This window comes from Pan troglodytes, chromosome 3 (assembly GCF_028858775.2).
Source record: "Pan troglodytes isolate AG18354 chromosome 3, NHGRI_mPanTro3-v2.0_pri, whole genome shotgun sequence".
Classification (NCBI taxonomy): domain Eukaryota; kingdom Metazoa; phylum Chordata; class Mammalia; order Primates; family Hominidae; genus Pan; species Pan troglodytes.
In genome coordinates, this window is record NC_072401.2 from 39937258 (window position 1) to 39954322 (window position 17065).

The 17065-nt window shown below is 39.2% G+C and overlaps 1 protein-coding gene and 1 non-coding gene across 9 annotated transcripts in view; one reads left to right on the forward strand and one right to left on the reverse strand.

Annotated features, from left to right (window-relative positions):
* SMIM14 (small integral membrane protein 14) overlaps positions 1-17065 on the reverse strand; it is a 94530-nt gene that overhangs the window by 64380 nt on the left and 13085 nt on the right.
* On the forward strand, positions 12075-12136 carry LOC112209084 (U7 small nuclear RNA). The gene has a single exon (XR_002943754.1). It is a non-coding gene; the product is annotated as a U7 small nuclear RNA (small nuclear RNA).

Here is a 17065-nt window from a genome sequence, read left to right on the forward strand (position 1 = left end):
CTGTGAATGTAATTAATGTCACCAAACTGTACACTTTAAAAATGGTTAAAACTGCAAATTTTGTTATATTTTACCCCATTAAAAACAATCACTCTGGTTGCCTAGAGCTGGGAAGTTTGCAGGGGAAATAGGGAGTGACTGCTAATGTGTATAGGATCTTTTAGGGGGGATGAAAAAAATGTTCTATGGTGATAATCACACAACTCTGTGAATATACTAAAAGACACCGTATTGTACATTTCATTTTATTTTATTTATTGTTTTGAGATGGAGTCTTGCTCTGTCACCCTGGCTGGAGTGCAGTGTCATGATCTCGGCTCACTGAAACCTCCACCTCCCGAATTCAAGCAATTCTCCTGCCTCAGCCTCCAGACTAGCTAGGACTACAGGCGCATGCCACCATGCCCGGCTAATTTTTTGTATTTTTTTTTAGTAGAGATAGTGTTTCACCATGTTAGCCAGGATGGTCTCGAACTCCTGACCTAGTGATCCGCCCGCCTTGGCCTCCCAAAGTGCTGGGATTAGAGGCATAAGCCACCGTGCCCGGCCTGTATTGTACATTTTAAACGGGTGCATTGTATGGTATGTAAATCATATCTCAAAAAAGCTGTTACATAAATGGTGCCTAGAGAGCATATACATGTTCTAAACTCATCCGGAGAGTCAGGAAAGATTTACTGAAGAAATTAACTAGGAGTTGAGAGTGAAAGAATGAGTTAAATACATTAGGGAGAGGTAGAAGTAGAAGGTGTGAGACTTGGGGGTTGAGGGCATTCTAGACACAAAGGGAAAAGAAGTACAAAGGTCCTTTATGAGTAAGAGTATGACATGTTGGAGGAACTGAAAGAATGCCACACTGTGCTAGAATCCAGATAGCAAAGTGGTTTAAAATGACACAGGAGAGGTCAGAGGGAGTCATGCCACAAAGGGTCTTTCCAGCTATGTTCATGATTAGGTCGTTACCCCAAGAGCAATGTGAAGAACAATGTGAAGCAATGTGCTTTCATCCTGGTGTGTTCTAAAAAGACCACCTCAGCTGCATGATAGAAAACTGAGAAAAGGGAAGCCACAGTAGGTAGAGGGAACCTAGTTAAAATGCTCTTTCAACAGATCAGCGACAACGGCGGGGCTCCTTGGAGAATGATATTTTAATGACAGCATATTGAATCACTGGAAGGAAGACAAATTATTTCATAAATGGTGTTAGCTCCCTCCCTATTCTCATTCTTTATGCCAAAATAAATTCTAGACGCATGAGTGATTTAACTTTTAATTTTGAGACAGTGTCTGGCTCTGTCACCCAGGCGGGAGTGCAGTGGCGCAAGCACACCTCACTGCAGCCTCAACCTCCCAGGCTCAAGTGATCCTTCTCTCTCAGCCTCCCAAGTAGCTGGGACCACAGGTACACACCCCATCTTGCTAGTTTTAAATTTTCTGTAAAGACGGGGTCTCCCTATGTTGCCCAGGCTGGTCTTGAACTCTTGAGCTCAAGTGATCCTCCCTCCTCAGCCTCCCAAAGTGCTGAAATTACAGGTGTGAGCCACCGCGCCTGGTCCAATTTAACTTTTAAAAATGAAGTCACACATAAAATTAGTCAACTACAGCAACAGATTAGAACACAGTATCCACAAATTGACCCATGATTTTACTGAAATTGAAAATATGCAAAAGGTGCCATTTAAAATCATGGATTATTTAATAAATGGCAGGGTGATTGTCTTTTTTTTTAAAGTAAACTGTGACACATACATAAAGCACTGGAAGCCTGAGCAATATAGCAAGACCCCATCTCCACACACAAAATTTTTTTTTAATTAGCTGGGTGTGGTGGCGTGTACCTGTAGTTCTAACTACTCTGGAGGCTGAAGTAGGGGGATCGCTTCAGCCCAGGAGATTGAGACCATAGTGAGCTATGATCACACCACTGCACTCTAGCCTGAGTGACAGAACTAGACCTGGTCTCTTAAGAAAAAAAAAAACAAAACTGAAAGAACATACAACAGACTTAATATGTGAATAGCTCTGGGGAAGAGAATAAAATTTTGGGGACTAGAGTTTCGTTGTCAATTTTTACATTTCTTATGAGTATGTATTTATGCATTAAGACTTCTAAAATATAAATTTTAATTTTAAAAAGGCACACATACATAACTACAAGAAGATGACTGGGATACATATAGAATATAAGTCCAAGAAACCATGAAGGAAAGGACCAATAATTTTAACAACCAAAACCAATAAAAGTTTCTATAAAACCAAAAATACACCATAAAATGAAAATACAACAAACTTGAAAAACCATGTGCAATATCAGGGCTAGTTTCCTTAATTTACAGAGAACTCTGAAAAAATCAGTATGAAAATGGCAACCTAGAAGAAAAGTGAGCGAAGATTACATTCACAGGAAAATACAGAACCAATAAGCAAATAAAAAATGGAAGTGTAAATCAAAACAATCTTATACCTATCAGGAGATTGGTAAAATTAATTCATCCAGCCAGACACGGTGGCTCACGCCTATGATCCCAGCACTTTGGGAGGCCAAGGCAGGCAGATCACCTGAGGTCAGGAGTTCGAGACCAGCCTGGCCAACATGGCCAAACCCCGTCTCTACTAAAAATACAAAAATTAGCTGGGCATGGTGGCAGGTACCCGTAATCCCAGCTACTCAGGAGGCTGAGGCAGGAGAATTGCTTGAACTCGGGGGGTGGAGGTTGCAGTGACCCAAGATAGCACTAATTCACTCCAGCCTGAGCAACCGAGCAAGACTCCATCTCAAAAAAAAAAAAAAACAATTAGCCAGGAATGGTGGTATGCACCTGTAATCCTAGCTACTCAGGAGGCTGACACAGGAGAATCGCTTGAACCCAGGAGGTGGAGGTTATAGTGAGCCGAGATTGCCTAGCCTGGGCAACAGAGCAAGACTCCATCTCAAAATAATAATAATAATTCATCCTGGTTAATTTGAATATTCATATTCAAACAAGTATGCAAAATTTCTGTACAGCATGTTTACTGGAATACTGTAACAGCAAAGAAAAAAGTAATGCAAAGTATTTATCAGTGTTGTTCCAATTAAATGATACAATGAGTACATGAGATCCCATACAGCTGTTAGAAAGAATAAGGTAGATTTCTACATGGTGATTTGGTGAACCAACCAACATATATTGAGATGAAATCAAGCTGTAAACAGGGCAAACCTTTCCATCTAATATCCTTCTAGATCTGCTTGCCTGAGCTAAGGGGAGAAGGGGAGGTGAGAATTGGAAGGGGAGATGGAGATGCGGCCTGAGCTGGAGAGGCTCACTTTCCAGAAGGTAAGCAACACCATATGCAAACTCTACTTCACAGTTTTGTCTGAGGCCACTCTGTCCACACCTTTAAAAAAAAAAAGGTGATTAGCTTTCACATTAGAGAACTGATTGTACATATGCAACACAGAAAACTCTGAAAGTAAATATAACCTACCCTTATATGTAAAGTTCACCAGTAAATTCCTGTTTCTCAACTGTCTTTTCTTTTTTTGTTTTTTCTTTCTTTAGATGGAGTTGCACTCGTTACCCCAGTTGGAGTGCAATGGCGTGATCTCGGCTCACTGCAACCTCTACCTCCCAGGTTCAAGCAATTCTCCCGCCTCAGCCTCCCAAGTAGCTGGGATTACACACATGCGCTATGCTGGTCTGGATATAAGCAAGTGTTAACTACAGATACTGGTCCATCCTTCCTTAGTCCCGATGTATATCCCCCCAGGCCAATACTGTGTTGGTTAAAATGAAATACTAGTCCATCCTTCCTTACTCCTGACGTGTATCCCCCCAGGCCAATACTGTGTTGGTTAAAATGAAAAGATATTTTACTAAGATTTTCTTATTTTTTAAAAATTTGAGACAGGGTCTCACTGTGTCACCAAGGCTGGAGTGCAGTGGCACAATCATGGCTCACTGCAGCCTCGACTTGCCAGGCTCCAGCAATCCTTCCACTTCAGCTTCCCCAGTAGCTGGGACTGCAGGCACCTGCCATCATGCCTGGCAAATTTTTGTATTTTTGGTAGAGACGAGGTTTTGCCATTTGCCCAGGTTGGTCCTGAACTCTTGAGGTTAAGAACTCCACCTGCCTTGGCCTCCCAAAGTGCTGGGATTATTGGCATGAACCAACAAGCATGGCCTTTTACTAAGATTTTTATAAAAGAAATTAAATACAGAAATGACCACCTCTGTAGCCTCTGAACACAGAAATTTAAGAAAGCACAAGCACATTGGCTTTTATAAAGAAAGGGAGACTTGTTTTTATCAATGTATTATCCATCAAAATTGTAAAACATGGCTATTTTAAAATCTCTTTTTAATTCATTAAATCAACAAAATCAGACTCCACCACCACCCCTAAAAAAAAACAGAGCTTCTGGAGGGCAGAAATCTTAGTCATCATCATCTCTGAACACCACCTATATTGCTTAGCCACAGCACTCATAGAATAAATATTTACTGAATTCTTGACAATGTTTATTTTCTCTACATCTATATGTGCCAGGAACAAGTAAATCAACCAGAATTTTAAATTATACTTCAGTCTTAATTAGCCTCCAGTAAAATGAGAAAGTATATTTATAAATAGGACATTCCTCAACAGTGCTACACTTCTGTGGAACTTTCTTCCTGTAAACTTGAGCTGTTTTAAGTACTACTCCGTTTTCAGTTAACAGTTTCCATTTTAAAATCACTGGGGGTTTTTTTGAAAATAGAATGAACACAGTTCTCTTTTGGTGAGGACCCAAGAACAAGTGTCAACACAAACCAGCAGCTAGGCACTAGAAGAAAAAAACTTAACCAGTCCCACCGCACATTTAAATCCCTTGGTCTCCAGAGACATTAAGAAGCTGCTCTATCCTAGGCAAGACAGAACAGTTTTACTGAATCAGAATTTTAGTACATCTGCCTCAATGAGGTCTTTGATAGAAAGTAATTTAAAACAAAGTTTCATCTTGTATGTTTCATTGACTTGTTCATCTCCCCAATACATATCGCTAATGTTAGAGAACAATGCTAATACCAAAGTCACGGGGGGCTTGATCCTTGAGGACAAGCAGCTTCAAGACTTGTTTCTCAAAAATGTACAACAGGTCACAAAGGTCTAAGTCATGAAAACATAAATAGTTTACTAACAAAATTCAAAATAGCCAGGCACGGTGGGCTCATGCTTGTAATCTCAGCATTTTGGGAGGCCGAGGTGGGTAGATCACCTGAGGTTAGGAGTTTGAGACCAGTGTGGCCAATACGGTGTGAAACCCAGTCTCTACTAAAAATACAAAAATTTGCTGGGCATGGTGGTGCACGGCTGTAATCCCAGCTGCTTGGAAGGCTGAAGCAGAATTGCTTGAACCTGGGAGGGTTGTAGTGAGCCGAGATGGCACCATTGCACTCCAGCCTGGGCAACAAGAGCGAAACTCCATTACAAAAAAAAAAAAAGAAAATTCAAAATAATCGAGGAGCAGTAAGGGAAGCAAACATAGGCATAGATGAAATAAAACGGACAATAAGTTGATAATTATTGAAGTTGGGTTATAGGTTCTGGGGAGTTCCTATGCTACTTTTTTTTTTTGAGACAGAGTTTTGTTCTTGTTGCCCAAGGTGGAGTGCAGTGGCGCAATCTCGGCTCCCTGCAACCTCCACCTCCCAGGTTCAAGCGATTCTCCTGCCTCAGCTCCAGAATAGCTGGGATTACAGGTGTGTACCACCACGCCCGGCTAATTTTCTGTATTTTTAGTAGAGATGGAGTTCCACCACGTTGGGTAGGCTGGTCTTGAATTCTCAACCTCAGGTGATCTGCCTGCCTCAGCCTCCCAAAGTGCTGGGATTACAGGCGTAAGCCACTGCACCCGGCCCCTATGCTACTTTTTAAAAATATTTTTATATTTCCATAATAGTCATTTAATTTATATGTCAGCATTTTCCCATTTTTGTGATAGCAATCTGACTCCAGGTATATATTAAGCAACATGGTTTATAAGTGACTTTTTATGTAGCATTAAGGGCAAAATAAACAAACATGTCTGAAGCTCTCAAACAATTCTTAGCACAGAAAAGCAGTGAAGAACATGAATGTTGGGAAGGCAAAAAGCAATTCCCCTTATTCTGCAGGTCCAGGTCATTTTCTCTCCTCTACAACTAATACAACCTTTCCTGGTAGAGATTGGCAGTAATAACTCAGTTGAGTCATACTGTTGCTATATGTGGTGAGGGAATTTTCCAGTGCTGTTAACCAATTTATCATTGCTGTTAGAACCTTAAACACTCCAGCTCATGCAAGTCTCTAAGAGACAGAGGGAGTTAAAATAGCCGATAGAGTCTCTAAAATGTTTTTTTTTAATTTATTTATAAAGACAGGGTCTTGCTGTGTTGCCCAGGCTGATCTTGAACTCCTGGGCTCAAGTGATCCTCCCACCTTGGCCTCCCGAAGTGTTGGGATTACAGGCGTGAGCCATGACCTCCGGCCCGAATGTAAGATATTAATATTAAGGGAAGCTGGGTGAGGAGTATACTGTAACTTTGTATTACCTTTGCAACTTTTCTGTAAGTCTAAATTTATCCCAAAATAAAAATATTTACTTAAAAAATGTCAAGTCCAAAAGACCTTTAAAAAATAAATAAATGAATGGGGGGATTTTTAGGGCAGTGAAACAATTCTGTATACTACTACAGTGGTAGATACATGTCATTATACATTTGTCAAACCCCATAGGATGTACAATACCAAGAGTGAACCCTAATGTAAACTATGGACTTTAGGTAACAATGACTTTTCAATGTTAGGTTCGTTGACTATATAACAAAGTTTAACACTCTGGTGTCTGATAGTAGGGAAGCTATCCATGTGTGGGGGCAGGGAATATATGAGAACTCTATACTTTCTTCTCAATTTTCCTGTGAACCTAAAACTGCTCTAAAAAAATGATATTTTAAAAAAATAAACTAAAAAACTGGATGTGGATCAATGAAACAAGACTGGCCAGGAGTTAAAGACCATTGAAACTGGATCATGGGTAACTGAAAACTGTTGAGCCTACTTTTGTGTATATTTTTTAAACCTATAATAAAAAGTGTTTTTACAAAGCTTGTATCCTTAAGAATTACATTTCTATCACTCTGTCCTAAGGGACTGTCTGAATTGTGGATTACTGAAAATTTTAAAAACTATAAAGAACCCAAATGTTAGTAATTAAAGCTATGGTACATTCAAGCAATGAAACATACTATGTAGTAACATGGTATAGCTAGCAAAACTGGCCTCTTGCTAATAGTATCTCTATAGTAGATTTGGCTTATTCTGCTAGGCTATTCCACTGAAAACAAGGAAGGGACATCCCTGAAAAGGGTTAAATATTCCCAATTTTGTTGTTGTTGTTGTTATTTTTGAGGCTGAGACTCACTCTGTCACCCAGGCTGGAGTGCAGTGTCGCCATCTTGGCTCACTGCAACCTCCACCTCCTGGGTTCAAGCAATTCTCCTGCCTCAGCCTCCCAAGTAATTGGGAACACAGGCGTGTGCCACCATACCTGGCTAATTTTTGTATTTTTAGTAAAGACGGAGTTTCACCATGTTGGCCAGGCTGGTCTCAAACTCCCGGCCTCTAGTGACCTGCTCCCTCAGCCTCCCAAAGTGCTGGGATTACAGGAGTGAGCCACCGCGCCTGGCCACATTTTATAACTTGGGAGTTTCTGACTCTTGCTTCTCAGACTCCATTGTGCTAACAGACATAAACTGAAAGCATGATTTGGAAAGTTCTTTTCCTTTCCTTTTTAAGTTAATCCTCCCTGGTACCCACATCAAAACGTAACAGAATAGTGTAACCTGACTGTGAGCTTATCTTCTCTATACATCTTCCAATCCATTCCTTACATTTAAAAAAAAAAAAAAAGAAAAGAAAAGAAAAAGAAAAAAGAAAAGCAGGATTCTAAGGACTCAGAATTACTGCAACTGGATTTTTTCCTTATTTTTCTCAAGGCTGTAGTATAAAAATATGTACCCTTATTAAACCTCTCTACTCTTTTTGCCAATCCCTGGTTTCCTCTCTCCTTCAAAAAGATTAGTTCCCTGCTTTTTTTCTAAGAGCAACAATACTAAGATACTCATTTCCCTCCTAAGAAATGAGTCAGAATTCCAGTATGCTCAGTGTGAAATTCCTGTGATTAAGGTTTTTAAAAGTATTTAGAATTACTATCTACCTAGAATTTAAACTTGGGGAAGAATTATTGTACATTAAACTCATTATACCGGTTATTGTTAAGATGATCAGATACTGATTTTTTCTTGTTTTCCTACGTTTCTATACATATTACTTTTTGAACCAAATTACATATTTACATATGTGTAAATATTTACATATATGTACAAAGTTACATACATGTGTAAACAACAGATACTACCCAAAATAAAAATAAAATGCTGATGTCAAAACTCCAATAACATTAGTAACTTAAGGCCAAGTTTTTATCTATGGAGAGATGTTTGCAAATAGTCCCAAACCTTAAGATTTTAGTTTTTGAAAGAGGACCTAAGTGGCCTGGGGACAGAATTAGTAAGGAGACTTTTCACTGTATACGATTATGTGTTTTCTGAAATTACACCATTTGAATATTTTAACTATTCAAAGAGTATTAACTTTGTAGAAGAATAATCTTACAGTAAGTTTCTTGTTCTCTCAACCATAACCATTAGCTCTAGGGAAAAATAATTATATCTCAATTTACTCGAACTGAATATGCTAAATTGTTTAAACCCTGTCTTACCCTCTATCATCACTGAATTTGTTGGTTAAATATAGCACAAAAGGGATTGTAACTCCGTAGGTAAATGTAACAAAATTAACCATATCCCATCATCAATGAAGACATTAAAAAGTATGTAAACAGGCCCTATCATGGATACTTCTAAAGTCAGCCTTCCACCTAAATCTGAGGCAAACATTGTTTGCAAAAATCAGTTTTCAAAGTTTACTCTTCCCTGCCCTACTCACTCTCTGGTGGAAGCTTTAACAGCGAAAGAGAATCTAAACAATGAAACAGTGTATCTAAAACAGTGTATCTACCATAAACTATTAATGTTGGTATAGTATTTTGTTAAATTAAGTTTAAAATAAAAGCAAATGGAAATTCATTTTAAAAACATATAAGACGGAAAAAAATCAGGAAAATGACAATGCCTAAACTAGTTTTGTTTTTTATCTTCTCCCAAGGTGCATCTGCAATCAAAGACATCATCTGGATGCTTACCATAGTTGAGATGACAAACGGAAAAAATAGTAGAGAGAGGAGAGAAGTAAGAGAGAATATTACTCCTGCCAAAGCAAGCCCACTTCTTCAGAAGTAACAAGTGAAGCCAGCATAGAAACCTAAAACTATCAGTGACATCTACTCAAGTCTTGGCAAATACAGAAAAGGCCCCCAAAACATCAAGAGAGGAATTATCACCAGGGGCTGCTGAGGAGAACTTACACCATAAAGAAAAAGGAAAATTCATTCAATCCAGCCCAACTCATTTGAACACCTTGATACTGAACACTGTAACAGGCATGGGAAAAACGATGAGCAAGATGTGATCACCACTCTCAAGATAACCTCAGTCTAATAAAAATGGGGCTCCAGGAACTGCACTTGAAAGCCCCAGAGTATTGGGAGGCCGAGGTGGGTGGGTCACGAGGTCAGGAGTTCAAGATCAGCCTGGCCAAGATGGTGAAACCCCATCTCTATTAAAAACACAAAAATTAGCCAGGCTTGGTGGTGGGCACCTGTAATCCCAGCTACTCAGGAGGCTGAGGCAGAGACTTGCTTGAACCCGGGAGGCAGAGGTTGCAGTGAATTGAGATCGCACCACTGCACTCCAGCCTGGGCGATGACAGAGCAAGACTCCATCTCAAAAAAAAAAACAAAAACAAAAAAAAACAAAGCCCAGTGTAATGAAACTCACTCATTCTCATTCTCTTTTACCCACTCTCACTGACTACACTTCCCAAGCAGCAAGTACCATTGCATAATAGCTTTTATATTTTTTAGGTCTGGTAATTTACAGAAAGGACTGCACACTTTTTTCAACCTGCATGTTGGACCTTGCAGGGCTGTCAAGCCCCCTGTTGAGAAGAAAGTGAGTGTGAATAGACTCAGTAGGAAGCAGCATTATGGAGTAGAGATTTGGGCATAAAATGGCAGCAGGGATGCATATACACCACATACTCACCTCTCCTGGCTGTTAGATCCTTTATATTCCACAAGCCTGTCTTTGGAATATATGTGATATACTATCTCTAACCAACAAATTAAGTGATGATAGAGGGTAAGACAGGGTTTAGATAATTTAGCATGTTCAGTTCAAGAGAAAATTGAGATATAATTAAATATATATGAGAAAATTGAGATAAATATAATTTAATTTATTACATATATCAACAAATATAATTTATTATATATATCAATAAATATAATTTATTATATATATCAACAAATATAATTTATTATATATATCAATAAATATAATTTATTATATATATCAATAAATATAATTTATTATATATATCAATAAATATAATTTATTATATATATCAATAATTTATTATATATATAATAAATATAATGTATTATATATATCAATAAATATGATGTATTATATATCAATAAATATAATGTATTATATATATCAATAAATATAATGTATTATATATATCAATAAATATAATTTATTATATATCAATAAATATAATTTATTATATATATATCAATAAATATAATTTATTATATATCAATAAATATAATTATATATCAATAAATATAATTTATTATATATCAATAAATATAATTTATTATATATCAATAATTTATTATATATTTATATATCTCAATTTTCTCAAAAATATATATATGTATATATAAATGTGTATATATACATACATTTTTTTTAAGAGCAAGATAGGGACTCACACTCTGTGGCCCAGGCTAGAGTGCAATGGCAATCATAGCTCACTGCAGCCTCAAACTCATGGGGGCTCAAGTGATCCTCCCATGTCAGCCTCCTGAGGAGCTGGGACTAGAGGCACAGGCCACCACACCCAGCTACTTAAAAAAATATTTTTGCTGGGCATGGTAGCTCATGCCTGTAATCCCAGCACTTTGGGAGGCTGAGATGGGAGGACTGCTTGAGCCCAAGAGTTCAAGACTGGCCTGGGAAACAGCAAGACCCCATCTCTATTAAGAAAAAAAAAAAAAAAATTCGGATGGGCGCTGTGGCTCATGCCTGTAATCCCAGCACTTTGGGAGACCGAGGCGGGCGGATCACGAGGTCAGGAGATGGAGACCATCCTGCCTAACACGCTGAAACCCCGTCTCTACTAAAAATACAAAAAATTAGCCAGGCATGGTGGCGGGCGCCTGTAGTCCCAGCTACTCGGGAGGCTGAGGCAGGAGAATGGCGTGAACCCGGGAGGTGGAGCCTGCAGTGAGCCGGAGATCGCACCACTGCACTCCATCCTGGGCGAGAGAGATAGACTGTATCAAAAAAAAAAATTATTTAAAAATAAAAATAATTTTTTTTGTAGAGACAGAGGTCTTGCTATGTTGCCCAGGTTGGTGGACATAGCAAGGCCAGGCTGATCCTCTGGCCTCAGCCTCCCAAAGTGCTGGGATTATAGGCGTGAGCCATTGTGCCCAGGCTGGAATATGCTGAATATAAAAGTGCTTGTGAGCTGCTATGTACTATAGGAATGTAATGAAAACGGTATTTTACTATTACTGTTTCTACAACAATTCACTTTTATGTGGGAAGTGGTGAGTAAGTCCTGATGACCCTGTGTTAAATCTTTAAGGCCAAATGTCTTCTTTGGTCCTGGCAGGAATAAACAAGTTTTTCAAAAATGGTGTGCAAACACACACACACATACATAATTACAACCAGCAAATCAGATTTATAGAATTTTCTGAACAAATTCACCTCAAAATATATCTATTTATATTTATGTATCAAAACTGGAATCACAAATAAATGGGGAAGGGATTGCAATTTCAATAAATTCAGTGCTAGGAAAACCTACAGTGTTACAGCTCTTTTAGAATTTGTCTAGCAGGCTTTCTGGTTTTTGCTGGAAAGCTCCCCAGAAAAAATTCCAAAAAGAAAAAACCTACTAGCAGTTAAGGAGGAAAAGAATCAGCAATTCTACCAGATAAGTAAGGTTAACATTTATTTGATCTTCAGGGAAGGACCCCCTACAGATACATACAAACTTTCCATCCATTAAAGTACAGAGAGAAAACAAAAAAGATAAATACAATGAAAAATATCAAATTTAGGACATAAGACTGTGCATTTAAAAAAAATCCCAAGTAAAATTAAAAGAGCGAAAGAATTAGGGGAAAAAAACTCCAAACATTCCACTAATATAGCTGGCAAAGACATTTTAAAAATACAGAGCATATGCAAACCAATTCTTTAGTAAGATGGAACCATTTATACACTGCATTTGAAATTACAAACTATGATAACTTTTCTGGCAATACAGATCCAGATGTTAAAAAAACGTGCATGCCCTCTGAATAATTCCAGTTCTAAGACTATCAAGGAAAATAATCTGAAATACAAAGGTTTATATACAAAGATGGTTATCATGGCTTTAAAGTAGTGAAAAATGGGGATGATCTAAATATCCAGCTAAAAAGAAATATTTAAATTGTGATATACACTGTAAAGTATTATACAGCCAAACGTTTCTTTTTTTTTTTTTTTTTTTTTTTTTGAGAAAGGCTCTTGCTCTGTCACCCAGGCTGGCATGCAGCAGAGCAATCATGGCTCACTGCATCCTTGACCTCCCAGGCTCAAGTGATCCCATCCCGAGTGGCTGGGACTACGGAGGCGCATGTTATCATGCTTGGCTTTTTTTTTTTTTTAAGTAGAGACGGGGTCTCATTATGTTTCTCAGGCTAGTCTCGAACTCCCAGGCTCAAGCCATCTTCCTGCCTCAGCCTCCCAAAGTGCTGGGATTACACGAATGAGCCACCGCACTCGGCCTCATTTTCTTTCTTAATAATATGGAGAAATGATCACGACATAATGTTAAAAGTATATTTAAAAGGGCATAAAAATAAACATAGCAAATGCACTTTTTTTTGTTTTTTGTTTTTTGTTTTTTTGAGACGGAGTCTTGCACTGTTGCCCAGGCTGGAGTGCAGTGGCACGATCTCGGTTCACTGCAAGCTCCGCCTCCGGGGTTCACGCCATTCTCCTGCCTCAGCCTCCCGAGTAGCTGGGACTACAGGCACCCGCCATCGTGCCCAGCTAATTTTTGTATTTTTAGTAGAGACGGGGTTTCACTGTGTTAGCCAGGATGGTCTCGATCTCCTGACCTCATGATCCCCCCAACTTGGCCTCCCAAAGTGCTGGGATTACAGGCGTGAGCCACCACGCCCGGCCACAAATGCACGTTTTAATTTATTTTTATTTTTATTTATTTTTTGAGACGGAGTCTCGCTTTTTTGCCCAGGCTGGAGTGCAGTGGCACGGTCTCGGCTCACCGCAACCACCACCTCCCGGATTCAAGTGATTCTCCTGCCCCAGCCTCCCAAGTAGCTGGGATTACAGGTGTGTGCCACCACACCCAGCTAATTTTTTTATTTTTAGTAGAGACAGGGTTTCAGCATGTTGGCCAGGCTCGTCTTAAACTCCTGACCTCAAGTGATCCGCCGCCTCTGCCTCCCCAAGTGTTGAGATTACAGGCATGAGTCACCACGCCTGGCCTGCAAATGTTCGTTTTTAAAGGCATAGGAAAACACATACAAATGAAAAGGCTGAAAGAAAACATAAAACTTTAACATCTGTTATCTCCGGGTGGCAGGATTTTACTTTTCACTTTGTACAGTTTTCAAATATCATATAATGGTTACATATTAACTTTTATAATCAGGAAAAAAAATTTTGGATGCAGCAGCTAAATCCAGGGAAGGTCACTCAGTTTCTTCAACAAATAAATGGCAAAAAATAAATAAATCTTAAGAGATGGCAGGGGAACGGTTACAGATTAAAACAAAATTAAGAGATACCAATCCTGATTCAAACCAACCTAGTAAAAGGACATTTATGAACTATCAGGAACTTTGAACACTGTTTAAATGACATTGTTACATACGTACAATGTCAATGATCACATCTAAAAAGAGTCCTTATCTCTTAGGAATCTCACTAAGTATTTTCAGTTAAAGTGATACAATACCTGGGGTCTAGTTTAAAATAAACCTGCCAAGGGGGGAGAGGTATGGATGAAACAAAACCACCATGAGTTTAACTGTTGAAGGCAAGTGATGGGTCCACAGAGATTCATTACACCATTCTACCTTTTAGTGCTAAAAATTTCAAATTATTAATACATAAAAGGTTTTTTAAAAATATATTTTTATAGAAAAACAAACAATTATCTCTTCCCCTCTCCCCCACTAAATGCAAACAGAGCTCTTCCTGAGAAGGCAGGGATAACATTGGCTAATTCAAGGTCAGAATATGAAAATTCTTTTATTGTGATTTTAAAGAATATGATTTATGATAAAATTACTTTTCACATAGCCAGCCAAATCTTCACAGTGATGAAGAACAATATCATAATTCTTTCCACATTAAAAATAGGCCGGGAGCGGTGGCTCATGCCTGTAATCCCAGCACTTTGGGAGGCCAAGAAGGTTGGATCACCTGAGGCCAAGAGTTCAACACCAGCCTGGCCAACATGGTGAAACTCCATCTCTACTAAAAATACAAAAACATTAGCCAGGTGTGGTGGTGCATGCCTGCAGTCTCTGCTACTTGGGAGGCTGAGGCAGGAGAATCACTTGAACCCAGGAGGCAGAGGTTGCAGTGAGCAGAGATTGCGCCACTGCACTCCAGCTTGGGTGACAGAGCAAGACTCCATCTGAAAAAATGAAAAAATAAAAACCCTCAGCAAGAAGAAAATGCACAGTAACAATTTAGAATGTATGCAATTATTCATAACTGTTGTCTGGTCAGTAAAAAAGAAAGAAAGTTTAAAAAAATAGAACGTATGCAATTAGTTTTTACATAACAGAAAACAGAGATACTGGTCAATGAAATGGAAGGCCAGAGGAAGCATTCTATGCATTTTTATCTTAAAAAGCATCAATAAGTAGTTGGGATGACTTTTATCAGATTACCCAAAGTCTCAGTATAATGAGGTGTTCAAACCTACTCATACACAATACTTTTTACAAAATACTCAAAACTGGTTATTCTTTTAACACAAATGGCTCTCAAATATTACCACACCTAGTTTATGTTCTAATGTAGCTTTACTACTTTCACATCTTAACAAGAGCCCTTCTGATAAAAATCAAAGCAGGAAAATTTTCTGTTTTTAAAATGAGGAACATAGCCCCAGCTAAGGTAGTAATTTCACTATGATCGCACATCTAGTATATGACAGATCTTATACAGGAAGTCACATTGTAAAATCCTGAGCAGGACTCATTCCCCATCTGCCAGATATGACCAATCATGCTAGTTATGTTTGTTTCACCCTTACAAAGACAACTTTAGAGCAGTACAGAAATTAGATAACTATCAAATAACTTCCTATTAGTTTGGCCGGGCGCAGTGGCTCATGCCTGTCATTCCAGCATTTTGGGAGGCTGAGGCAGGCGGATCACCTGAGGTCAGGAGTTCAAGACCAGCCTGGCCAACATGGTGAAACCCCATCTCTACTAAACATACAAAAATTAGCTGGGCGTGGTGGTGTGTCCCTGTAATCCCAGCTACTTGGGAGGCTGAGGCAGAAGAATTGCTTGAACCTAGGAGGCGGAGGTTGCATTGAGCTGAGATCACACTCCAGCCTGGACAACAGAGCAAGACACCATCTCGGAAAAAAAAAAAAAAAAAAACTTCCTATTCGTTCTTAGTAACGAAATACTTTTCTCTTAAACTACATTTGCTTCTCTTATGGGAAGTAGGCAAGAAAAGGATGCAGACTTGGCTGGGCATGGTGGCTCACACCTATAATCCCAGCACTCTGGAAGGCCGAGGCAGGCAGATCATGAGGTCAGGAGTTTGAGACCAGCCTGGCCAACAAGATGAAACCCCATCTCTACTAAAGATACAAAAAAAAAGACAAAAGTTAGCTGGGTGTGGTGGTGCATGCCTGTAATCCCAGCTACTCGGGAGGCTGAGGCAGGAGAATTGCTTGACCCTAGGAGGTGGAGGTTGCAGTGAGCTGAGATCATGCCATTGCACTCCAGTCTGGGCAACAGGGTGAGACACCATCTCAAAAAAAAAAAAAAAGAAAGAAAGAAAAAGAAAAGGATGCAGATTCAAGTTCAAATTGGTCAATTAATGTTTGCTAAAAATTGTTCTAAAGCTATACCTGGGAGAAGTTAAAGACATACAAAATTTAAATGTTGAAATAAACCCCATTACATGCCCTCGATGTCACAATTCTCTCTGATCTAAACTCACACAGGATTAAAACTCCCTGAAACTCATCATTACAATTTTTTTTTTCTTTTTTGAGACGGAGTCTTGCTCTGTTGCCCAGGCTGGAGTGCAGTGGCGCAATCTAGACTCACTGCAACCTCCACCTCCCGGGTTCCAGTGATTCTCTGCCTTAATCTGTCGAGTAATTGGCACTACAGGCACACGCCACCACACCCAACTAATTTTTGTACTTTTAGTAGAGACGGGGTTTCACCATGTTGGTCAGGCTGGTCTCAAACTCCTGACCTCTGGTGATCAGTCTCCCAAAGTGCTGGGATGACAGGCGTGAGCCACTGCACCCAGCCAATCCCTGAAATTCTTATAAAATAATTTTACAAGAAAGTGAAAGCTTAAAGACACCCTTTTCAGAGGGCATACTATTCAAATGGAAGAGACTACAGCAGGCAAGAAAGGACAACATAAGTTTATTTTCCACAGAATACAACAGGAATATACAGAAGCAACTAGGTCAGCATGGCCAGAGGCCACTGTATAGATCAGGTATAGATTAGTGCAGGGGTCCCCAGCCCCCAGGCCATGGACTGGTACTGGTCTGTGGCCTG